The sequence below is a fragment of the Sarcophilus harrisii genome, chromosome 1, assembly GCF_902635505.1.
Source record: "Sarcophilus harrisii chromosome 1, mSarHar1.11, whole genome shotgun sequence".
NCBI lineage: Eukaryota > Metazoa > Chordata > Mammalia > Dasyuromorphia > Dasyuridae > Sarcophilus > Sarcophilus harrisii.
In genome coordinates, this window is record NC_045426.1 from 487,254,156 (window position 1) to 487,279,008 (window position 24,853).

General features: G+C 32.8%; 1 pseudogene; it reads left to right on the top strand.

The window, feature by feature from the left end:
• Positions 1 to 8,923: 8,923 nt before the first annotated feature.
• LOC116420594 overlaps positions 8,924 to 24,853 on the top strand; it is a 45,379-nt pseudogene continuing 29,449 nt past the window's right edge.

Sequence of the window (24,853 nt, forward strand, 5' to 3'; positions counted from 1 at the left end):
GAGTTGGATTGTCATATTTACTCCCCCAAAAAGCCATCTTATCCAATGTAACCAATGTATTATATTCTCAAATGATATAAATCATCAAAAACATAGAAAACAGAAAACTTTACCAGGTCAATCCTAAATATATTCCTATCAATATAGCTTAAATTATCTATTGATATCATTCTAATATCATTCTCTAGTGCCCCATAATGACTTTAGGAAATCCTGAGTTCTCAAAGATTACATTAGCGGAATGCAAGCTCTGGAAAGTTTTGCCACAGTGGACATAAATTTTTTTTTGGATTAACTGATTCATTGTAAAGGCTTTTTGAGGGGAAAGGGATGAGACTAGCAATGACATTTGTAATTATCATTCAAGGACCATATTGGAGACTAATTCAGATTGGAGACTCTTAACAGGAACTGGCCACTAGACATTAATTTTTTTTATTTCCAGAAACTTATTAAATCATCTTCTAAGACATAGACTTTTAAAAATTGCTTTTCTATTTCACATGCCTGTAACAATGTCTTCACATAGGAGGTACTTCTTTTTTTTTCCTGAGGTAATTGGGGTTAATTGACTTGCCCAGAGTCATACAGCTAGGAAGTATTAAGTGTGTGAAGTCAGATTTGAACTCGGGTCCTCCTGACTTCAGAGCTGGTGCTCTATCCACTGTGCCACTTAGCTGTTCCTCACATGGGAGGTTCTTAACAAATAAGAATAGGAGAAAATAAAATAGAAGTTTTCAACAAGTATCAATGAAGAGCACTACACAATGATGGCATCATGAATCTTCAAAGTATTGACAACTAAGTGTAGATTGTCTCAGAATTATATTTTCCTATACCTCTTACCCTTATTTAAGTTATTGATGGATGAATTTCTTCCTACTGAGTTTTTTTCCATTTCACAATTACACAATTGAGTAGTTTTTAGTCATCCAATTTAACATATTTAATTTATAACAACAATGTTAATGAATTCACTTATTGAACACTTTTATTAATGAAATTTCTAATTTTAAAATAATGAAACAGCCCAAGTGAACTGTCCTTTCATGTGCAATAATCCATGAGTTGATCATTCGTTACACCCCTAGTTCCTTCTACCATTTTCTTTCAAAATCATATAAAAAAGAAGAAAAAGTATATCTGAAGAAAAAAAAGATATCTGTCTGAATCCCAAACAACCTGGGATCCTTTGTATCATGTTCCCAACCCAACCTGCTATGATTATATGTTGTTTTTACTTCCGTGATGTTCAGTAAGCCCTTGATGTATTTTAAAAGAAGTCATTTTTTTTATACCACGAACTCTATGGAACTCTATTTGAATCTTCCATAATCAATGATATCTCTGTCTGATAGCACTATACTACCTATTCCCTTGCTTTGTTCTGCATTCTCCCTACTTGGAGGTAGCATGGATGCTTTTAATTTTGTAGCTGCCAAGTTGCTTCTCCTCCCATATAGACTTCCACAGTCTGGTCTTTGTCCTGTTATTTCAGAATAGAGAAAAAAGGAAAAAAGATCAGGGACTAGATTGATGAAAATCAGCTTGAGCAATATTCAACATTATCCTATCTTTGTCCTTTGTTTTACATCTTTTTGTTCTACTAGGTATTTTTCACAATGTCACTTCTAATGTCACTTAATCTTTGTTATTTGTCATTTTTATCCACGTGGTATCACAAATCTGAATATTTGTCCCGTCTAGCAAGAACTTGCCAAAAATCAAAAGCCAAAAGACAGGTGGTCAAAGGATGTGAAGTATTTTCAGAGGGAAAAGTGCATACTCTAAATGACCAGATGAAAACATTTTCCAAGTCACTAATAGTGAGAAAAATATAAAGTGAAAGAAGTCTTTTATTCTATTTCATGCCCTTTAAATTAGTAAATGTAACCAAAAACAGTGGACATAGTCAATGTTAGAGGAACTATGAATTGGTCTTTCTGAATACAAATTTTAAAACCTTTAAGAAAAATGAAGAAATTTCCCATCCTGTAAGACAGAAAAATCATGGAGAATTTATACCTGAAGGAATTAGAAAACAAGAGAAAATGACCAAACTATTCATAGCAGTACTTCTCCGGGTACCAAAGAAAGGGGGCAAAAAGTGGTGAATAGATGAAAAAAACTATGGTATCTCAACCTCAATCTCAGGTTTAATTTAATTTATTTTAATATTTTAAAATTTAATTTAATTAATCTCAATTGAGAGGAATTAAGAGAATCTTAAGATCTGTATGAATTGATAGAAAAATAAGCACAATCAAGAAAATAGTATGTGCAATGCCTGAAATTATTTGGATAAAGATTACTGTAAGTCAAATAATGATTAAATTAAAGTACATTTATTAGATTCTTATTATATGACAGAGATTATATAATTGAAAAGCCAACAAAAACCTCTGAGAATAGATCATTTTACCTCTCTTCCTTCACATGGTGAAAAGTGGCAGACTACTAGGACAGAAAGATGTGGTAGGCATTTTCAGATATAGTCACTTTATCAGATGTATTGTTTTAATTGTTAATTTTTATAACAAATAAGGGTCCAGTGGGGTAAGGGAAGTGGAGAAAGTATTGATTGTCTTTCCAGAAGTGACTCAATTAAATGAAAAAAAAAAGTCTCAATAAGATGAAATAAATGAAGCAAAATAAAAATAAAATAGAATGTTACATATAGGCCTATATCATATATCACCAATAGGATGGATTGCTTTATGCTAAATGAGTTTCAAGTAGAACAAGAATGACCACTTCTCAGGAGTTATATAAAATAAATTCAGGCATAGGGTAGGGATTTGAACTAGACATTTTAAAATATTTAATCTCTAAGAATTCTTTAAAATTATCTGTTTCTGTTTTTCTATTGATCTACTTCAGCAAAATTCTGAAGAAGTAATTATTAGTGATTTGCTATGGGAATTTCTCCTAGATAGTTAACTTGCATTTTTTTTTTACTGAAATTAATCTTATCTGTTGTATACTGACCCTGTACTGAGGTTGTTTTTGTTTTTTTCCCCCTAGTTCTCCCCAGTGATCTTAACACCTCTGAATTCTGTTATCTTGTGTGAATTTAATTAATTGGTTGTTTACCATCTCTTCTGGGTCATTAGTCTGGGTCATTAGGAAATGTTAAGTGAGAGAAGCCCTATCACTGATCCCTATGGCACACTGTGAGACATTTTCCTCAGATTCACAAAGTTACCATTTATCTTTGTCTTTTCCTTGTTGTCCTGCAGCTGTTCCCCGGTCCCTGTGACTGCCCACATTCAAATTGGAACTCATTTTGCAAGGACAGATTTTAGAAGAGAATCCATTAAATTCAGCATTTATTGAGCTCCTACTATGTGATACATACTAAAGGAATAAAAATTAAATAATGTCATACTCTCTTTGTAGGGTTTGCAATAAAATAGATACCAAAAGCTTAAAAGTATTGTATTTGCCTCATACTATTTACTTAGAAATGTATTTTTCTCCCAGTCAAAAACATATAAGCATATAGATTATCAGGAAAAAAATGGATATATATTGTATTTCAATCACTATCTTTGATTTTGAGTATATACATAGTTAAATATATGTATAGTTTTATAATTGGGGTTAGGTGTTTTATCTTCTAACAATTTTTATTTACTTTAAAAATATATTCACATAATTACCAGAATAAATCTATCAGGATTCAAATGCTGGTTCTGACATTTTACATTATTTCTGTCAATTTGGGAAAGTTTATAATCTCTGGTCCTTTATTGACTCATTTATAAAGTGACTAGTTGGGCTCTGAAGATCCCTTCCAGATAAAAATCAACTATCATAATCACTCAGCTGTAATATATTTATTATAATATAGTCTAAAGAACAAAATCTATAAAGCTAACTTCAACATTCATAGAATCGTAAGATCATTAACAGAATTGGAAGAGGCCTTAAAGACCATTGCCAATTTCCACATTTTACAAATGACAAAACTGAGACCCGAGGACGTCATTGCCCAAGTTCATGTAGATAATAAATTAAAGACTGTTAATTAGTAGCCCTTTGGTATACTATCAGTTACAATAATCAGATCTTCATTTTTCTTTTATGCTCATAAATGTTCTTATATTGTTTAATGCTTTTCTATTTTTATCCCCTAGACAAACTAGATTTCTTGATGTTTTCTTTATTGAATTTCAACACTGGAATAAAATATAGAGCTTTCTTAATTCCTTTATCAGTAAAAAGATATCAAGCCAGCTATTCTTTCAGCCTTAAATTCTAGACATAGAGATAAAATTAAGTGGAAAATTGGAAAAGTATCTGCATAACCTGATCAAAATTAGTACTCAATCAATCCTAACATTCTCATACATGGGAAAAACAAAACAAAATTCCCTCAAAGATCATCTAGTCCAAATCCCTCATTCTTTACAGAATCATATAGATAAAAAGGGCAGATGCAACGTTAGACCCTTATGCCAAGATTCTTATCTCCACTATTGTTGGTCAATCATGTCTAATTCTTTATGACTCCATTTGGGCTTTTCTTGGCAAAAATTGTGGAGTGATTTGCCATTTTCTTCTCCAGCTCATTTTACAAATGAGGAAAATGAGGCAAATAGTTAAGTGACATGGTCACACAGCTTGTGAGTATCTGAGGCTGGATTTTAAATCAAGTCTTCCAGACATCAGGACTGCTGCTTTATCTACTGCACTACCTAGTTATCCTATGTATGCTAGGTTATATTGGATAATATGGACTCTTAAAAGAATAAAAATTAATAGTGGCAAAGAATTGGAAAATGAGTAAATGCCCATCAATTAAGGAATGGCGGAATAAGTTTTTTTATGAAAGTAATGGAATATTATTGTTCTATAAAAATGATGAAAAAGCTGATTGTAGAAAGACCAAGAAAGAGAGTTATATGAACCGATGCTGAGTGAAACAAACAGAACCAGGAATACATTGTACACAGTAACAGCAGGATTGTTCAATGATTAACTGTGAAAGACTTGATTATAATATAATATAATCCTGATAAACTTTGGACATAAAATAGCATCTGCATCCAGAAAGAGAACTATGGAAATTGAATGTAAATCAACATATGCTATGTCCACTTTTTTCCGTTTTTTTTTTCTCTTGATTTGTCCCTTTTGTTCTGATTTTTCTCTCCCAATATGATTCATAAAGAAATGTGATTTAAAAAATTAATATGCATGTGTAACCAGAAAAAACAATTAATAAAAATAAATAAAAATTAGAACCTCTTCTTCCTCTAGCTTTTGTTTTTTTTTAAATCTGAACTAAATTATCTGAAGTATTCCAATTATCCTCTTCATTTTACTAATTGTTCCCTTTGCATTCAAGAGAATTGTAACTATGATTTATTTAAAATATGAGATGAGTCTTCTATTAACATTCAATTGTTATTCACTGTTTTTTGTAGAATTATATCTAGATAAATGGAAGAAATTTTCAGACTATATAGTACACACTCCTGTGGGAAAAAAAATCATTCTGCAGTAAATAATCTTGCCTCCAAAGGAACTTCTAAAGCTACAGAAGATATGGTAAAATCCAGAACAGTGGGTTTGGAGACAGAAGTTTGACGCAAGGAAAGTACACTGACTCAAGTCTCACTACTGATGCTTACTACTATCTATAAAATTGTGTTGCAATACAATAAATTAATCTCGCTGATTTTCAGTTTCCACAACTGTAAAATGAGGAGTTGGAAGGAAATGGTTTTTAAAACCCCTTCAAACTATAAATCTGTGATCTTTAGAGATAGGTCCACATTTTATCTTTCTCACTTTTTTTGGACCCTACCTTCTTTATATTAAAAATGAAAGGAATAACCAAAATGATCCAAGGATGTTAAAGAATATAGTGGTTTAGGCCAAAATTTAACAGCCATTCTTCAGGCAAATTATTACTGAGAATTTGTAACTCAGGAAAGGCAAAAATGTATAGCGCTGTTCCATGATGTTGTTAAACTGACACATAAGAGAAATAATTCCCTCCTTCCTCCTACTTTCACACCATCCAACCAGAAGACTTCCTTTACATATTTACATCAGTTTTCCAGTTTTCCACACCTACTCTAACCCTCACTTGAGAAACATAACTTTATCCGTTATATTATTAGCTAAAATTTCAAAGACAAATCTATTCATGCTTCTTATCTCACATGTGAATAAGATTTTTAATCCAGTGAATAATCATATTAATGATATTTTGTAAATATAAATTAATGGTGCTTTCCCAAAATAAAGGTGATACTACAATTTTTTGTGCTTTAAAATATGATTTAGGAATTGTCACACATGTTAACAGCATCTCACTTAGAATTTTTAAAAAATCAAGGTGCCTAACTGTATTGTCTTCCTTAAGCCAGGCAATATTCAATTACTTGGGGCTTTTTTTAAATGTTTAGCAGAATTAATAGACCAAAAAGTTTGGATAAATGCTATGCTAAAGTATTTGAAGAATACTTGACAATGCAAAAAAAAAAAAATTAGGTCAAATTCCAAATTAAAAAGTAATGGTTTTCACTCAACTACATAACAATCAAATTAAAATCTAATTATATAGAACCATAATAAAATTTCATTTGTTCTAGAAATTTGGTATATTCCTATGGAGGTTGCTTTGATTCTTGAAGGCATGGTTTTGTCAGGTGCCTAGTTTCCTTGAGTTTTTTCTAGATAAGGTAGGAAAGAAGGCCAGGATGGAAATAAAGAAATAATTAACAGCTGTTTTCAGTTTACAAAACACTTGCCTCACAATGGCCTTCTAATGTAGATAGTTTCTCCTCTTTCATAATTGAGCAGACAGAGGCTCAGAAAATTCAAATAATTTGTCCATAGACATATGACTAATATGTTCTCTTTACACTTTTATTCTTTGCTTTCTTTTAGATTTTATGGTGTACCTGATGGGATAGTGATCTCAATGACTGAAGCATTTAGTATCTGAAGTCTCAAAACCTATGAGTTTGCAAAGTATTACAAAGAAAATGGGAAACATAATGGTCTCATGTCAAACTAATTTATTGTGGTGGTCACCATAATTGAAGCTAATTTAATTTTTAAAATATTAGCTTGATCATACAAAGCATCTTCCTGTAGTTTTGAAGAGTTGAAAATTGCCTTGAAAATAATGTCATCCAACCTCATTTTACAATGAAAAAAACTGACATCCAAGAAGAGAGCTTACTTAGATTTGTTGTGTGATTCAGTTAAATGAGTTACTGGTATGACCCAGCCCAGAACCAAGATGTGCTAAGACCTAGTGCTAATGCCCTTTCATTTCATCCTGACTATCATACAGGTTCTATAACCCCTACTCCACAAAGTCTTAGATTGAACAAAGGTTGTACTAATACCAAATATACATGATGATTAAAGAGAATATTAAGATAGTACAAGAAGCAAACAAAATAATGCTTGAAGGAAGAACCAGTGATTTATCTGTGAATTGTTTGCTAAGGGAGAAATAAGAAAAGTCATGAAATTAAGGAGAGATATAATGTCTAGGTTCAATGTTAATAATAAATCAGCAGACATGCAAATCAGAAAAAGTTTAGACTTAGAAAAAAATCAAGCTCGATCCAGAGAAATTAGAATAAGGAAAAACAAAAAGAAAAAAAAATACAGTGATAGGATTTCTTCAGATTACAAAAACTCTATTTCTGGAAAGCATAAGATCTTCTGAAAATGTGGTGGACTGATGATATGTCCAGCCAGAAAGTTTTACATATGTATATTATATATCACTATATTTTGTATGCTAGAATTCATAGCTATGTAACTATGGGACCAATATATTAGAAATTATTGCTCTGATCTTTAGCATATTTTTGCCCTACATAAATGTTTCACAAGATATATGCCATGAAACCTGATATTCTAGTGTAAATAAATATGAGAATATTGCAATATTAACAGTCTTTTTCCACTAAAATATTACATATGAAATCAAGGAAACCTCAGAAATATTCAAATTCAGAGCAGTACTTGGAAATCTATGGAAATAGAATTAATGTCTTCTATCTAATTCCATATTTTCCTTGACTCCATTTTTGTCTCCAATGAATAGCCTCTACATTTAAGCTTCAAACCTGTATTTATGGGTTTCACTTAATGTATTATAAGCCCAATAAATGGACACAACCAAATTACAGTTGGATGGAAACCAGTATAAGGATCTTATTTGTTTTTCAATCTATTCAGAGAATCTATGCAAAGCAAATAGTGGCTATCTACATATTGCATTTGTGTGAATATATATATGTGTGTGTATTTACATATATATAAATGTATGTATATATTCATAGATATATACAACATTATTTTGGGATATATATATAATATATGAAAAGATTTCTGTGAAATAAAATAAATGTATGAATCAATGAATAGAGAATTCAGACTAGTGATTTATCCATCTTGATCAATCTTGATTGTATATCACCTTCTTGATCCAGAAAAATATCTACAAAAGGAAACTGGGGATTAATTGAAGAAGTGAAATCCAACAAAAAATGTTAGGAGTCTTGAGGAGGCAGGAGGAAAGAAAGAGGAATGGCAATAATGGTAAGGGAAATAGTCTTGAGATTGAGGTGGTGGTGAGAAATAGGAAAATGTGGGCTGAAGGGAGGGAAGTGAAGTCCTGGGTGGAGGAAAAAGAAAGAAGAGAGAGGAAAGAGTAAAAGCTAGAAGAAAGAAAAAAGAGTTTGGTAGGCAGAGAAAAAGAGGGAAGAGAAAGAGAGAAGAGAAGGGTGAAATATGAGGAGACAAAGAATAAAAAGATAGTGACTGAGGGAGAGAGATGGAGAGGAGAGAGAGAGGCGGGGCTGGCCAGAGCGGAGGGGCCACCGCACTGCTTCTCAGGCTGCGCTGCAGAAGAGAGGGGAGTTAGGGAGGGAGGGAGAGAGTGACGAGGAAGGAGGCAGCTGCCAGAGTCCGGAGCTGACTTTAGGCAAGATAGTGAGCCTGTGGGCTTCTCGTTACTGCTCTCTTGAGCAAAGTGGGGGCCTGCAGAAGGCTTGACTGGCCTGCGGACGGACCTGCCCTTACGGTAGAAGGAAGAGCGAAGTGTCTGCACAGAGGGCTGGGAAGTTTCCTTCGGGAGCTGCGCTCGTGCCGGAGCGGGAGGTGGCGGGGTGCACTACCTGGGGCTGCCCTAGCGCAGACAGGTCGCCTCCAGCAGCAGTTCCCACCAGGTAACGGCGCTGGGAGAAGGGCTGAAAAATTGGTTTGGAAGGGAGGAAGGAGGGAGCCCAGGTGCAAAGTTCCGCTCTCTAGATCTCAGCAGGCTAGTGCGGAGTAGCGCTCTTGCTGCTCACCTTCCAGGTGACTTTCTACTACCTTCTGCTTGCTAGAGAAGGCATCCTCTTCTTTCTCACTCTTCTGTGGGAGTTTTAACCCAGCGCTGTTTTCTTTATTCGGGTTCGATGTTTTTTGAGGAGAGGTTAAGAGGGACAGAGTAGAGAGGTAGAAAGAGTGGTAGAAAATTGGGGGAGGGGGAATGGCTGGGAACTTAGGAGCCACCTGTACTGGCCTCGTGGGCTCTGGGATGCCTGGAACTCTCGGAGGGAAACAGAGATCAGTAGGAGAGGTTCTTTAGAGTTTGCATGGTGGTTGATCGCTGCTTAGCACATGGGTGGCTCCATAAATGAAAGACCTAAATCCTTCCTCTCTGCGTCTTTTTTCCCATGTCTTTCTCAAACTCCTAACTGCTCTCAGCTCCTGTTTGAGGTTTGGTAGGTTGGGCCAAGGGGGCCTGAGGGGTCAAGTTTTCATAATGGACTTGGGAAAAACAGTGAGCGTGATGGGTGTTCTTGTTGATGATGTTGCTGCTGTTGCTGTTGTTGCTGGTGGGCTGTGTGTGTGTGTGTGTGTGTGTGTGTGTGTGTGTGTGTGTGTTTTCTGTGAACGAAACTGTTTACTCTCCCTTCTATCCTGCCAGTCAAGTAAATTTTTTTTTCAGCCTGTTTGAGCCCGGATTGTGCTTGATAGCTGTCACTTTATTTCCGACTAAGTTCACACATGATAAGCCCCCGCTTACCGTGTTGGCCCCCAGCTTCCTCCCACAAACAAACTGTTCCCCAGTGTTTCCCAGGGTTTTGAGAGACTAGAAAGCAATGGAGAAGAGGCACAGACTCTCTCTCTGTCTCTCTCTCTCTGTCTCTGTCTCTCTGTCTCTCTCTGTCTCTCTCTCTCTCTCTCTGTCTCTCTCTCTCTCTCTCTCTCTCTCTCTCTCTCTCTCTCTCTGTCTCTCTCTCTCTCACACACACACACATTCTCTCTCGGTCTCTCACACACGAGCGTGCACACACACATATAAACACGCAAACACACATGTTTTTAGAGCCAAATCAAAACTCTTCTCGTCATTGGCTTCCTCTTTGCAATTTTCAATTAATTAACAGTATCACTTATTCAAGTCTAATGTTTCTTCCTAACCCTAAGCATTTTGAAAATTCTATCCTTGAAGCCTATGTGTACTTCCGACATTTTGGTCCTTGTATCTTTTAGATTAACATAGGAACTGCACACCAAAATAATATGTAAGTGATATTAATATTCATTTTGTCATTCTAAGTCAGGGATAATAAATAGAACCATACTTATATTAATCACCACTTATATGATAGAAATCCAATGAAATTCCACAAATATCTATTGTTTAATTATAATGCTCTACAGAGTGTTCTGAACTACTAGGCTCCATCAGCCTTAAAGAGTTTAAAGAAGAGTAGTCCCTACAAGTGCATTATGGGAAAATGAACTGTACTATTTTCATTGCATTTTTTCAAGTGCAAATGGATGCAAGAATTAAAATTCTGAAGGCTCTTTCTTAAATAGAATAGGAGAATATGTCCCTTAGAGTTGGTTGCTTAATTTAGTGAGTACAAATGCAAATTCTGTTGTCACTCTAATAACATTTTGATTTAATGTAGTCAATAAGCAAGATGTCACATATGAATTTAATTAGATGAGTATTTTTTTTCTTCTTGGTTCATTTTATTTTTATCTCCATTATTGTAGAACCATCCTTCAGAAAATGAACATCTTGTAGATATATGTTAGTATGTAACAACAAAACATCATATTTTTTAATACAGCAGCTTGGTGACAGTCCAAAAACATAAATGTTTTAAAACATTACCAACCATCTGCTCTCTCCCAATCATTTAAAATACAATGTTTTATTATCACAGGTATCAAAGAGCATGTACACATTTCATACGTTTCTGTGAACATCATGAAAGCTTTTATGGTATCTGATGCTGACCCAGGTTCAGCATCTGTTACATGTGGGCCCTTTTCCAAAAGCAAAAAAAAAAAAAAGCAAAGAAACCACCTCTGTCCTTCTCCCTCTTTACCTATCTTCCCTTTTCTTATTCTTTCCTTCTATCTCTGAAAAGTGATTTTTGTTTTAAACTTTGAAAGTATTTAAAAGCAACTGTTTTGAATGTCAGACCATTAAAGTGATGTGGAAGTTGTTTGTTCTTTATCCTTCCCATGTTGTTTTAAAAATTTTTTTCCTCAGAAGAAAGCTGGTTTTATTTTTGAAGTTCAGTATTAAGAAAGATATAGAATATACTTAATATCATTCTAATCCTCTCTGCTTTAACAATTGGGGCAGTATATTGTATTCCAAAGGAAAATATTTAAAAGATCTTGTGATAGCATAATATAGTTCTCAAAAGTTCAAAATTTCTTCCTTGAAATAATTTATAAGTTGTATGAGTCACAATTCATATAGTTCAAAGTTATATAGCTGACTCTCTATGTTGCTACATTGTTATAGAAGCCTTTGTATGAATGAGTTTGTTTTACTTGTACATAATACTTATATCCTTAATCTTCATGTTGTATTTAAAACAATACTTAAGCATTAATGTATTCACATGAAGAGATTTCTGAAGTCCTGGAACTATCTACCTTTCCACTACTTTAAAAAAATTCAGGGTATTTTTTTCCTTCAGCATTTCATGTTTAACATATTGACCAAACATTTTAATCAGAATATAAGATTTTTTCAAACAATTCAGATTTAGTTAAATTGCCTTCAAATATTTTATTCACATTATGAGGAAAACCTAGCTATCCTGTGGATTGGATTCACAACTGCAAATCATTAATCCAGGCATGTTGAATGTTAAAATACAAAATGAAAAGACATTATGTTGTTATCTCACCACTGTGCTGTAAATGAGGCCCCAGTGGCTTGGATGAGGTAATACTGAACTTATTGCTAGAATGTGGATTGGATATTGGAAATAGGGATCCAATTATAGGTATGCTTTTAAAATATACATTAAAATTTTTAAAAAATATTTGATTATACCAATTCAGTCTTTCTGATTTAAATCTTTAGATGTTTCATACTATCTGGATATTTAAATAGTTTTTCTTTAGAATAAGTTTGTATTCATTTTATTGTTTTTTAAAATACTGGATTTGAATTTTGAGGAAAATAAATATTGTCAATGACATTGCAATTGTTTATAATCATTCATGGCAATAGGAGTATGGTGGTTTTTAATCATTATTTTAAATGATTTACATCTGTGTGAAGAACAGTGAATGACTTATAAAGTTTTTTTTTAATTATTTAGAAATTTAGGGACTGTCTTTTAGAGTGAAATTTGGTTTTTCCCCAAATCTTGTTTTGTTTGTGCTGTTAAATAAGCCTGCATTCTTTGAACTCACAGGTCTATTTATAGGAAGGTTATAAAGGGGGACAATTTCACCAAAAGTGGCTTGAGTGACCAGAGAAAATATACATAATCAAAATTTTATGAGAGAGAATCCAACATTGGAGAGGATAATTTTGTTTTTCTGAGATAATTCTTAGATTAGTGCACATATATAACATATGTTTATGTTTTCATGCACTTGATGTTTATACATGAAATTGTTACTGAAATATTTATTGTTTTATATAATTTTTTGTTTGTTGAAATCTATTTTAAACACAACCAGAAAGCTCAGTATAAGGAAGAAAAAATAGAGAGCCCTTTTATGATTCCTATTATAATCCTGGAATCATAAAATTAGAATTTTCTCCAAATGGGATACACCTGCATACACATATCTACCACTACATACATACAAAGGTAAAATAGTTTCAGTTTAATTTGATAAGAGATTTGGTTCATTTGATTTTCGTGCCGAAATCCTGAATCAGCACAGATTTCACAAAATGGACCCTCTTTTAAGCATGTATTGTTTGCATGGAACTATTAGATAAGATAAGTCAAGGTGACTGCCAATTTGCCAGATTCCTATTGTGCTGCTCCAAAGTTCTAGGACAAAATTGGTTGTGGATGAAACAGGTGTTTGAACAAGAAGTTGCTTCACACCATGACGCTTTCCTGTTAACACCTTGTTTATGTTTGTAATACTTTAGGTATGTACAGATTGTGTCAGATTGCCACTTTTATGGACTCATAGAAAGGAAAACCTCTGTGGAAAAGATGAGAACTACAAAAATGATTGACATATAAATGAGGTAATTTCTACTTTGTGTAGAGAAAAATAAAATTACAGCTTTCATAAAGCATGGAGTATGGTAAAAGGATATTAGAAAGTACCCTTCATTATATTCACTATGTTTTCATAATACATATCTTGCTATTTTAAACATTTAAGGAATTTATTTTGATTTGGAAATGTACCTTTTGTGGAAGAAAAGGGATTTTCTTTCATAAAACTTGGCTTAGGTACTCAAATATTGTCAAAGAAAATATTTAGTAAGAAATTTAATTAAACCTTGTAGAATCTTCTCTATGGGTATTTGTTAAATGAATCTAACCGTTCCTGGTGCTTAAATTGTATAATCAAAATCACACACACACACACACACGCATATATTTACAACTAGAAGGGACCACAATATGAGTCTAGTATAATTCCTCAACTTTAGAGAAGTCTCCTACTCACATCGGGAATGGTTTCAAAAGGCAACACTATATATATACCATGAAGGATTTAGCACTCCAAAATCTATAAAGAAATAATGGGGGAGGGATAGGTGGGTGAGGAAGAAAAGAGAAAGGAAAGAAAACAAGGGAGGTATCCCTGGTTGAGGGGAGTTAAGAAATAGTAAAACAAGTTATGGAACAGGATTTAATGAAAGAATCAGCAGGGATAGAAAGGATGTGTGTATTACATGAGGTATGTGTGTGTGTGTGTGTGTGTGTGTATATGTATTTATCTACATACCTATATAGAAATATATTCTTTCTTAACTATAACCTGCTTGGGGTGGGTGGGGAGGAAGGGAGGGAAAAAGAATAAAGTAAAAAAAGGTGTGCAGCAGAGAACAAAAGAACAATTTACAAGGAAGTAAAGAAAAAACGGACACATAAATATAATTTCTTCTTCTTAAATAAGTATTTGTTATATATTTTGAATCCTCCCTGATGTTCTGCTGGGCACATAATAATTTTCTCTTTTCTTTTGTTTCATTTTGTTTTGTATTACTTTTCTGTGTTTCTTTTTTTATTATTTCTCAAATAAAATAAATTTAGAAAAAAACATAAAACTTTAGAGAAGTCAAATTGAATATTATCATGACTTTTATATAGATCCACAAAGAGTAGTAATCCAGTGTGCTTTTGTGAGCAGCACTGTATCATCCCTTGTCCTTTGTTCTTGCTACATGACTAGCCCACTTCCATTTCTAATTATTTGTCATCAAAAATGTCATTTGGTATGGACAAACTATAGCTGAAATACATTATATAACTTGTCCTTCTTATATCTATAAAGATTTGGGGCCCATTGTCTTTTAGGTTATCTGTAATTTTGGTATTCTATAATTCTATAGAACTATATAACTATATAAATAACTGGAAGAATATTGGTATTAAAAGATACATTTGTGTTTTAGAGAAAAGTTTGGGACTATTGAAAGTTCTGAACAATTTCACAAAAGTATTTTACCCCTGTTCTCTCTTATTATTGTTTTTCTTGTGTATCTGAAGAACCTACATAAGAAATATAAACTATTGAATCCTTATTTACCTAAATATAGAATATGTTCATACCTATATTGATTAAGGACTGAAATCTTTTGGTTTTGTTGGTCAGATCTTATGATATTCTCTGGTTTATCATTGTATTAGCATCTTCAAAAAGCATTTGGAGGACCTCATCATCTATAGAGGCTCCTATTCATAACATAGAATCTTACTGTGTTTATTAGTAGAAGGTTTTATTAAACAATAATTTGTCTCATGTGAGCAAAAATTCACCCTTTTAAACATATTTAGCAAGGTGTTTGTTTTGCTGTTGCTATTGTTTTGCTATGTTAAAACCATGCATGGTCCCTTACTAGTCACAATAGAGAAAATCTGGTTCTTTTGCCTATCAAAATCAAGTTTTGCATATGGTAGGGACTTAATAAAAGTTTGTTAAATGAATAAACAAATCCCTGAATAGCCTAGGTGACCACTTGTCATGAAGACATTTTTTAGAAGACATTCCTATTCATAGAAATTGTGTTTGACTCAGAGAGACTGAGACTGTACAACTTGACATTTTCTGAGGCCAAGAGAAAGGTTATACAAATATTGTCAGAGCAGACATTACAAGCAAAAGTCACCTGACTCTAATTCCAATGACTATTTCATTCGATTAATATATATTCTGATTCCTTATATTCTTAAGTAAAGATATTAATCTTTTTTTAAGCCCACTAGGATGCCTTTAAATCGTCGTATACATTATTAGAGGCAGTGTAGTATTTTGGAAAAGCACTGAATTTTGGAATTATTAGGTCTTGGTTCAAGATCCATTTTTGTCATTTATTATTTATGTAACCCCAGGTAATCATTCAGTCAAGAAGCATTTATTAAATGCTGAATGATTTATTAATGGCTGAACAACTTGTGGTATATAATTGTGATAGAATACTATTGTGGTCTAAGAAATGATGAGTTCAATGATCTTAGGAAAACATGTAAAGACTTGCACAAAATAATGAAGAACAAAATGAGCAGAACCAAGAGAATACTTTATATAATAACAGCAATATTGCTTTAAGAATGACTGAGCAAATAAGTTATTTTGACTATTATAATTTCCCAAATGAAATATAAAAGACAAATGAAGAAAGAATTGATAATTAGAAAGATGTATAAAATAATTTTATTCCTTATGTGTGTGTACATATATTCATATTTAATAGCAGCCATCTTGGGGGAGGGGGTGGAGTGAAGAAAAAAATTACATGATAACTTCATTATATATTTAAACAGAATAGCAAGTTGTAAATAGTAACTTTGCAAGTTCACATGCAGTCATCATTTTGTTATACTTTGCTTTGAAGATACTTATTTAATTCCATAAATTAAAAATAGAATTTTTTAAATGTTTACTGTGTTCCTTACAGTTTCTTCACCTATAAAATTTAATATAAGGATTAGACAACCTTTCAGGCACTTTTCTATTCTACACTCTTAGGAATGCAGATAGATTCATTTGAGGTATGTTATGGATGCCTGATTTCATCAGTGTGGATACTCTCTTCATGGTACAGAGTACAGCTTTATACAATCTCTCAGCCTATTCAACTTTGTCCATTATTTTTTAAAATTCTATATAAAGACTATAAACAATATGCTAGAGACTTTCCACTGGTTCTTTTAGTACTTTGTGATTACCAATACAGATTTTAGTGTATGTGTTATCCCCCACTATATGACTGGTTCATATATTTCTTCCTATCATACATGTCTTTAATTTTTTATTCAACTTCTCATGGCCAAGTCAATGCTGTGTGGTTCAGAAGTTATATACTTAACAAAAATCTTTTTATTGCCCTTTAATCATCTACAATTTTGATTCTTTGGACATGGTGGTATTACATTATTCATAGTCATGACAGCCATAAAGGAGAATATTTTTAAAAATCAGGCTATGATCATTCAAAATGCTTTATAATTTTTCAAATATGATCCAGCTTTATCTTCTAATCATATTCAATTCCTTGAAATTTAAGATAAATATATATGTGCATACACACATAAACATTCACTATACACATGTTCATACACATACTCTGGATGAATAAAAAAAGAAAAGGAGTGATTATTTTAATAATCCAATTTTTAAAAGTCTGTCATAGGAGAGAGAATGCATAGGTACTTTGGTGTGAATAACATTAAAAAAATAAAGCACTATCTCTATCTAATCATTATCTTAACAGTAACATTGTACCTTCAATTAAAAGCAAATAATTAGATACAAAACTAGGTTCTTCCTTAAATCCATGTTACTACTTTGAGCAACTTGTGTTTAGCATATATTAAGTATTTAATAAATGTGTATTAACCGTTCTTTTCCACCATTTACAAAAAATCTATAAAATCATTTCTCAGGTATAATAATTGAATTTAGCAAAATTTGACTTCTTATAACAGATTTAGAAATAATAAATTCAATCATTCTATTGCATGGAAACTTCATGTGATGGAACGTAATAATCATAATTCATATTTATTAAATGCTTTAATTTTAAAGAGTTGTTTCTTTACAGCAATCCTGCATAATAAGTAAAGTAGAAATATGAGTTCTTTCCTACTCAGAGAGTTTTCCTAAGATGTGACAGTAGAAATGTTTTTGCCTAGCATTTTAAATATTTTTCCTCACTTACTATCCCATCCACCCAAACTATGATCTAATCCATTTTTGTTCCTCCATTATCTCAAATACAGCTATAAAAAATCTTGTTGCTAACAAGGTTTATCTAGTTCATACAGTAAAAATGTTTTAAATTTAAAAGGAAGTGAAAGTGAAAAAATTCCACAAGCATACCCTCCAAACTAGATACCATAGAAAATATCTATGGTTTAGGAAGATTTGTGCTAAAGCTGTTCAGAAATACACAGTAGACAAAATCCAAGAAAGGAGACAGGAATAAAAGCCATAAATTGAGATATTGATGTGCAAGGTAGATAATAATTAACCCAAGTGGGATGGGAAAATTTCAAGAATGATAATTTGAACAGGATGAGAGATTTCAAAGAATAAAAGAAATTGTCTAATGAGACTGACATGGATGAATATGAAACTCATCAACCAAATGGGATTAAAACAACAAACAACCTTTACAAAGTTTGGAAGCACAGAAAATTAACAGAAGATAAATACAAAGGGTTTGAATTGTACTATTAAAGTGTCAGAGATAAAAAGGGACTAAATTCAGGCAGAAAAACTAAGCACAACAAAAAATGGGAAAGTTTCATTTATACACACACACACACACACACACACACACACATATATATATTGTAAAACAAAAAAAAATGAAAAGATGGATATGATCTCTTCTTGGAGTGGATAAATGATAGAGAAAGAGCTCAACTACTCAACTCTTAATTTGTTTCTGTTTTTCCTAGAAAGGAGAATGATCTTTGCACCCCAAAAAAAAAAAAAAGAATAGAAATGGCTTCTAGTGAGCTCATACTCATTAAGTTGACCAAGTAGATGAAATAAATAGGGATGAGTTTAAAGTACACATACTTGTGTCCAAAATAAAATTTCAAACTCAGAAATACAAGATGGAAATGTTAGACAGTTCTTATGAAAAAGCATGTAGAAATCATATACTGTATTGTAGACTCAATGTGAATCAATAATTAAAATCTGTTGACTTATTATAGCAGGAAAACACAAACACATAACACACATAAAACTGATATGAACATAGCTGTTATTTAAGCAAGGAATAGCAATCAAAGTTAGTAAAGTAATAATATTGTTATACTGTGTTCTGGACATACCACATATGGTATCTTGGACTGAGTGTGGGTTATCATATTTTAAGATGTTTATAATTTGGAGAGGTTTCAGAGGAGGGTGATGAGCCTGGTGAAAGGTTTTGATATTATGCCATATAATTAATGGTTGTTTAGTCTAGAAATTAAAAGACTTATGAAGGAGAAGATAATAACTTCAAATATTTAAAAGTTTGTTGTATTGGGCAACTAGGTGACACAAGGGATAGAGAGTGTGGTTACCCCAAGTCAGGAAGACTCATCTTCTTGAGTTCAAATCTAACCTCAGACACTTGTTAGCCTGGGCAGGTCACTTAAATCTGTTCACTTCAATTTCCTCATTTATAAAATGAAAGTTATTGATTCCTCTACTTTCAGATTGTCAAAAAGTGAGCACTTCTTTGTTATAAAAAAACTACATGGTTTCTATGTCCTCTTCTTGTTTTGTGATTCTATAGTTCCATGCCCTTCCATTTTCTGAATGAGACAATGAGAATCTAAGAAGTGACATATATTGACCACAATTACACAGTGGCTGTGGGAGTCAGAATTGAAACCTTTTTTTTCTGATTTCATATCCAATTCTCTTTTCCCTTTTCTATGCTATCTTTTCCAAAACATCAGCCTTTGTTCACATCAAGATAGTGTTTATTAAGACCAAATCTTATGACAATAGTAGGTTACCACAAACAGTATGATCCATCTGTTGCTTAATAAAGATGCCCTCTGTGGCATAAAATCACAGACTCACAAAATTTTAGAATTAAAAATTTAATCTACATTCAACTAAGAATTCTTCCTTTAGAAAAGTAGTCATCCAATCTTTGTTTAATGAACTCAAGGGAAAGATAACATGACCTCTAAGCTTGAATCCAATTAAATCCCTGGATTTTTAATTTTTGAACCCCAAATAAAAATAAGTTCAGGGGAAAAATCCTCTTCTCTAAACTACAGACTTTGCCTGAAGAAATAAATTCCATGGCCAAGAAAGTCCTAGTCATATTTTATTTCTTCTTGTTCCCTTCCCACCTTGGACCTCTATAGCTTGGCAAAAAAAATTCATCAAAAAGCATTCATTAAGCATTTACTATAAGCCAGGAAATCTGCCCTGGTTTTCTACCCTCATCCTAATAAAGAAAACTAAAGGAAATGATGAATATCCACTTTCTGATTGAACCCCATCTCTACCTGTTTTTTCAACTTTGATTACTTTCATTTTTTAATATTTTTTTTATTTTTCAATTTTAAAAAGTCAATATCAATGTCAGCCATGATTTGATCAATTATACCCCAAAGCCATCTTAAATGTTGTTTCAATAGGACAATAGCTACCTCCCACCACCTATTAAGTAGATATGATTAAAGTCTCGAATAAATTGCTAATAAGGACATTTACATTTTGTATAATACAATAAATGAATAGTGAAGTCAGGTAAGTAAAGTCAGAGCAAATGTCTTACCATTTAACTTTGCTAACTTCATCAACTTCTCCTGATTGCATGTTCTATGTAAAATCAAACAAACAAAAAAGATAAGTTTGTAAAAGAATGAAAAATAGCTACAGAGTTTCTTTGGGTGGTAGTGCAATTACTTTGAAAGTGAGACTACACTAGTAATTCCCAAATGTGAACTCCTAGACAGCTTTTAAAAAAATCATTCTGACATATGACACTTCATTGATGGATTTAAAATTTTTAATTTAAATTTAAAGGATTTAAAAGCTTTTGCTGGGAATGGGTTTTTTTGTTTGCTATGTTACTGAATATTTTAGTATTAGAGTATTAAAAACAAACTAATAAAGCTTAAGCAATCATTACAATAAAAAAAGAAGAAAAAAGGCTCTTTGAAGCTTCCCAATCCACATAAACTTTGTAAGAGAAAAGCTTCAGTCTGGTAGTTGGGGCAGAAGCCAGATTGCAAGGAGATGACAAGTGAGAAGGTGGGAAAGAAATAGAGACAGCCATTTGGACTGAGAGAATGATTCATTAACAGCAATAAAAATGTCAGGAAAGAGAACCAGTTTGGTGTGGGGTTACAGACAGGATGATATTGAATTTGGCTTTAAATGCATTATTAAATTTGAGGAGTTGCCTAAAATGGGTTGGGCCCAGAATTGAATAAAAGGAAAAAAAGCAGATTGGATTTCATTTGGAAAATCACTCGATTAACAAGCTCAAGCGCATACATAACATTTACACATTTAAAAAACAAACAAACAGTGATACATAGTGGTATGTGAGACCTCAATTTCCAAAGAATCAAAATTATACATGACCCAGTGTTAGTGAATGTTATAAATGAGTTACAGTACATTGCTGCATGACTTGCTAAAACAGCAGATTAGGATGGAAAGATCACTGGTTTTGATGTCAGAGGTCTGACACCAGAGGACAAAATTCTTCTTGTCATTATAGGTGATAACTTGGGCAAATATGCTAACTTTTTGCCAACTGAGTTTCCTTATTTATAAAACGAAGGGTTTGGATTGGATGATATCTAAAGTTCCATCCAGTTAAAATGTATAATACTGTCCTATATGATGTAGAAGATATCATACAGAAATTATGTGATCTGAGGCACATGGGTCAGCCCAGTATTGAGTGTGAAGAACAATAGATGGGCATCTAACACCAATACTGGCCTATCTCATCCTTCATTATTATTTCACATGAAGAAGTGGCCTTTCTCCTTGGCAAGGCAAACCCCTCTATAAGTCATTCCACTCCATCTACTCTATCACTCCTTTTCTCTCACTTATATTTAATCACTCTTTGTCCACTGGTTGCTTCTCTAATGTCTACAGACATGCTCATATAGCCTCTATGTTCAACCAAACTTTCATTTGGACCATCCATTGCTGTTGGCTATAATCTTATATCTCTCCTTGCATTCATGTCTAGACTTCTTGAGAATACTATCTACAATGGTTTGCCCTGACTTCATTAACTTTTACTTTCTTCTTAACTCCATTTTGCAGCATGACTCCCAAACTCATCATTAATCATTAAACCAAAAATCTCTTTCCAAAGTCACTGATAGTATCTTAATTTTAGATTAATTGTACCTTTTTGCAATTCTCATCCTCTGAAGCTTTTGATGCTGTGGTCTCCCTCTTCTATTTGATATTTTCATCTCTCTAGTTTTTGGTGACACTATTCTCTCTAGGATCTCCTTTTACCTTTTTGAGCTCTCCTCCATTTTTCTGGATCTTCACCTAAGTTACAAATACTAACCTTTGGGATACCCAAGGCTCTATTTTTATCCCTCTTATTTTTTCCTTATTTCTATTTCACATGATGCTCTCATCAGTTCCCAGGATTTGCAGATGAGTCTTAGATCACAACCTTAATCATTATCTTAAGATACAGCTTTTTACTATCCAAAATATCTAATATGGAACTCGTTTTATCCCCAACCCTTTCTCTCTTCCTAATTTCCCTATTACTCTCAAAGATTCCACCATCCTAAAAGTTAGATGTCCTTTTCGACTCTTCACTCTCTCAATTGCAATATTTAATCAGTGGTCAAATCCTCATTTTCCTCCTTTGTAAAATTTCATATAATACATTATGTATATTATGTATATATAATGTATTTAACGTGTATTGCAGCCACTTTTGTACAAGCCATCTTCATCTTTCCTAAGTTATTACAATAGCTTTCTTGTTATGTCCCTAACTAGTGCCTCTCTATTCAGTCCATCCTCTACTCAGTTGTTATATTGGTCATCTTAAATTATGGCTCTGTCACCTGATATTCAACAGACTCCAATGTTCCCTTATTATCTTGTAGTCTTCTTACAACTTACTACTTATTCCACATACTCTGCTGTTCAGTGATTCTAATTTCTTGTTGATTTCCACCTCTTGATTCTGAGCATTTTCACTGGCTGTCCTCCATGTTTGGGTCACTCCTCCTCCTTCATTCTTCCTCCTGTCTTCCTTCAGTTTTCAGCTGGTCACACCTTCTACTAGAGATCTTTCTCCATGCTCCTTAAACTCAATTCCTTTCCTTTGTGTCTTTCCTAGTTAAATATGCACCATATATCTTGTTTTTAAGTAATTCTTATCATATAGTTTTCCTCAACAGACAAAACTCTCTTTGAGAACAGATATTGCTTGTTTGTTTTGCCTTCTTAAAAAATGTCCTGATTACTTAACACTGTGTCTGTCAGATAGTAGGTATTTAATAAATTCTAGTTCAGTGAATGACTGATACAGAGTTCTGAGACCTAGAGTCAAGCTTCCATATTGTATGGTAAACACTCTGTGGAAAACTTGCAAGGGGATACAGAAAATGATCATACAGTGTGAGAAGTAGTGGATGTTGGAAAGAGAACCCATTGACCTGAATTTGTTTTTGCCTAACTGCAAACGATTTGTTTAGCCACTTGTTTGCTTATTTTTCTGGTAATAGATAAGAAAAGAAATGCTTGGATATTTAAAAAATTAAGAAACAATAAAGAAGAGTTTGAAGAAATATAAGAACAATCAAGTTTTGATGCAGATCCTTTAGTCATTAGGAAGAAATATAAGCATTTGGGTCTACAGTTGGTTACATGCTTAAGAAATATGCTAGCAAATCATTGGGAAAAAGTTAACAATATCATGTGGAAGCAGTGGAGCTAAGTATTATTTTGTTCTTTCTCCCTAAAAAGCACAAATGCTGAAGTTAACAAATGTTATTTTAGTTCCTAAGGACCTTGATTATATAATATAGCAATAGAGGGAATCAGGATCCAATCTGGAAAGAGAAAGATATATAAATAGAGAGGAAATAAATTTAAAACAAAGAATAGTACTTGTAACAACTGGATTTCTACCACAGGGAGGACCTACAAAGCAGAAATCATTGCCATCATTTCTTGTCCATCTATTTACTCTGCCCCTTTTCTACCAAAGTCCAACTACTTTCTCAGAGGTTGCCAGTTATCTTATCTCCAAACACAATGAAAGTTCTCAGTAATCTTTTTCCTTGAAATCATTACAACACTGGAAACTTACTCTTTCTTCTTACAATTGCCTTGCTTTCTATTTCACTTCACTATCATGATTCTCTTCTTATAATAGTTCTTTTATATCCCCTAAATTCTTTCTTTTCCTTCTCCTACCCTCTAATTGAAATATTGTATAACAATCACTCCATGGTCCTCTGTTCTTTCTTCTTTACACATGTGATCAAACTTTGAACACATTTATCTTCCATATCACCTATATGTGAATGATCCCTCAAAATTTTCATCACCAGATCTAACTTTTAACCTTAGTTCTAATCCTGTCTTCTAAACTACCTACTGGAACAGCCCACTTTCATTTTCCTATTTTTATTTCAAGTTTAACTTGTTCAAAAATCAACTCTTTGCCTTTTTTAGTGATTCTGTTCTACTTCTAATCTCCCTTTCTTGTCATTGGATACCAACTAGAGGCAGAAAAGCTAGTAAGAAGACTATTGTATTTATCTTGGTATAAGATCATAAGGCCAAGGACTACACTTTTAACAGTAGAAAGAGAGAAGATGGGTTGAATTGGAAAGGCATTTCAGAAGAAAACCATCTGATATTGGTTTAGTGATAGGGCATGAAGCTACATTAGGAAGAGAGTTTAAAAAAACATTCTAATATATCCATGGCAAGATTATTTCAAAAAAACTGGTCATGAGAATGTGCTTGATTTGTCTTAGTGAAGGAGAAGAAATACTAGCATATTCTAATATAGGAAAAGGAAAGATTTGTGCTTATAATTGAATTGTTGGAAAATTGCAATCCTAACTATTATAAAGAAATACATAATCCTCCTCTTCTCATACTTCCCAAAGATACAACCTTTTTATTAGAAATGAGATAAAAGGGTGCAGGAAACAAAATATTAATGATTTCCAATGGAATATCGTGGATAAACAAGTAGAAAATATTTATTAAAATATCTTTATTTTCCTAAAAATAATATTTAAGCCTATAAACAACATAAATGAAAGGGTTTTTTTTTTAATTTTTAACTGCAATTGAAGTTGACTGTGTTAAATCTGGCACTGTGACACATCATCAGCAAAAAAAAAAAAAAAATGTGTGT